The sequence below is a fragment of the Lutra lutra genome, chromosome 18 (assembly GCF_902655055.1).
Source record: "Lutra lutra chromosome 18, mLutLut1.2, whole genome shotgun sequence".
Lineage (NCBI taxonomy): Eukaryota > Metazoa > Chordata > Mammalia > Carnivora > Mustelidae > Lutra > Lutra lutra.
In genome coordinates, this window is record NC_062295.1 from 10,319,926 (window position 1) to 10,322,843 (window position 2,918).

The 2,918-nt window shown below is 39.0% G+C and overlaps 1 pseudogene; it reads right to left on the reverse strand.

Annotated features, from left to right (window-relative positions):
• Positions 1-950: 950 nt before the first annotated feature.
• Positions 951-1,121, reverse strand: LOC125091198 (uncharacterized; annotated as a pseudogene).
• Between the last annotated feature and the right edge of the window lie 1,797 nt (positions 1,122-2,918).

Consider the following 2,918-nt stretch of genomic DNA (forward strand, 5'->3'; position numbering starts at 1 on the left):
AAACTGCTAGAACTCATACAGGAATTCAGTAAAGTGTCAGGATATAAAATCAATGCACAGAAATCAGATGCATTTCTATACACCAGCAACAAGACAGAAGAAAGAGAAATAAAGAGTTGATCCTATTTACAATTGCACCCAAAACCATAAAATACCTAGGAATAAACCTAACCAAAGAGCATAGAATCTGTATCAAAAAACTAGAGAATACTCATGAAGGAAATTGAGAAAGACACAAAGAAATGGAAAAACATTCCATGCTCATGGATTGGAAGAACAAATATTGTGAAAATGTCTGTGCTACCTAAAACAATCTACACATTTAATGCAATCCTTGTCAAAACACCATCAATGTTTTCCACAGAAATGGAAAAAAATAATCCTAAAATTTGTATGGAACCAGAAGAGACCCCAAATAGCCAGAGGAATGATGAAAAGAAAACCAAAGTTGTGGCATCACAATTCCAGACTTCAAGATCTATTACAAAGCTGTATTCATCAAGACAGTATGGTACTGGCACAAAAACAGACACATAGATAAATGGAATAGAAGAGAGAGCCCAGAAATGGACCCTCAACTCTATGGCAACTACTCTTTGACAAAGCAGGAAAGAAAGTCCAACGGAAAGAAGACAGTCTCTTCAACAAATGGTATTGGGAAAATTGGACAGCCACATGCAGAAGAATGAAACCGGACCATATTCTTACAGCACACACACAAAATAGACTCAAAATGGATGAAAGACCTCAATGTGAGACAGGAATCCATCCAAATCCTTGAGGAGAACACAAGCAGCAACCTCTTCGACCTCAGCTGCAGCAACTTCTTCCTAGAAACATTGCCAAAGGCAAGAAAAGCAAGGGTAAAAATGAACTATTGGAACTTCATCAAGATAAAAAGCTTTTGCAGAACACTGGAAAAAATAAAATAAAATTAAGATATTAAAAAAATTTAAAAAAAGACAAAAAGCTTTGGCACAGCAAAGGAAACAGTCAACAAAACCAGAAGATAACCGACAGAATGGGAGAAGATATCTGCAAATGACATATCAGTTTTCAATTAGCAATAATCGCGCCTCGGATAAACCTCATTGGCTACGATACTGCCACTGCGCAAAGCTTTGCAAATGACATATCAGATAAAGGGCTAGTATCCAAAATCTATAAATAACTTATGAAACTTAACCCCCAAAGAACAAATAATCCAATCAAGAAATGGGCAGAAGACATGAACAGACATTTCTGCAAAGAAGACATCCAGATGGCCAACAGACACATGAAAAAGTGCTCCACATCACTCGGCATCAGGGAAATACAGATCAAAACCACGAAGAGAAACCACCTTCCACTAGGCAGAATGGCTAAAATTAGTAAGTCAGGAAATGACAGATGTTGGAGAGGATGTGGAGAAAGAGGAACCCTCCTACACTGTTGGTGGGAATGCAAGCTGGTGCAGTCACTCTGGTAAACAGTAGGGAGGTGCCTCAAAAGCTGAAAACAGAGCTACCCTATGGCCCAGCAATTGCAATACTGGGTATTTATCCCAAAGATATAAATGTAGTGATCTGAAGGGGAACCTATATCCCAAGGTTTATAGCAACAATATCCACAATAGCCAAACTATGGAAAGAGTGTAGATGTCCATCAACAGATGAATGAATAAAGAAGGTGTGATATATATACACAATGGAATATTATGCAGCCATCAACCCCCACCCCCCCACCCCCCGCCGAAACCTTGCCATTTGCAATGATGTGGACGGAACTAGAGGCTATTATGCTAAGTGAAATAAGTCAATCAGAAGAAGACAATTATCATATGATCTCCCTGATAAGAGGAATTTGAGAAACAAGGCAGAGGATCCTAGGGGCAGAGAGGAAAACATGAGACAAGATGAATCCAGAGAGGGAGACAAACCATAAGAGACTCTTACTCTCCCGAAACAAACTGAGGATTGCTGGAGTGGAGGGGTATAGGAGGGATGGGGTGATGGACACTAGGGAGGGTATGTGTTGTGGTTAGTACTGTGTGTTGTGTAAGACTGATGATTCACAGACCTCTACCCCTGAAATAAATAATACGTTGTATGTTAATAATAAAAAATTAGAGGCAACTCAATAATAGGAAAATAAACATGATTGAAAAAAAAAATAAAGTGATTTGTCTCTGTCCCAAATCCCCTTTCCTTGGGACATCATGCTTATTCTTCAAAGCCCATCTTTGGGTCCTCTCCTCTGTGAGGCCTTCCCCAATATTGATCACTTTCTCCCATTTATACCCACAGTGCATTGCCTAAACCTTCTCTTTCAGAGGCACCTGGGTGGCTCAGTGGGTTAAGCGTCTGCTTTCAGCTCAGGCCATGATCCTGGGGGTCTTGGGATGGAGCCCTCTGTGGAGTTCCCTGATCAGCGGGGAGTCTGCTTCTCCGTCTCCCTCTGCCCCTCCTCCTGCTTGTACTCTCTCTTGCGCTGTCTCAAATGAATAAATAAATTCTTAAAAAAGAAAACAAAACACCTTCTCTTTCAGATAACCTACTATTTGAATGGTTTGACTGTATGCTTGTCTTTCTCCATCCGAATGTGTTATCTGGGTGGCAGGGACAATTGTCCCATTCATCTTTGAGCCGTCGCATAGTTTCTAGCTCAGTACACGTCTGCTGAAGTGAACTGAACCACGGAACACGTTACTGTGAATTTTGATAGTATTTAATTAAAAGAAAGTAATCTCAAGAAAGAAAATGATTCGTATGTCTAGAAAAAAAAAAGAACACCCATCTTAAGTTCTTTTGGATGAAGAAACCAAATCTGTTCAAATTAGCTTAGCTGTAAGGGTTTTTTTAATTTATTTTTAAATTTTATTCTATTTTCATTTTTTATTTTGTAAGTAGGTTTTATTTTTTTTTAAAGATTTTATTTAT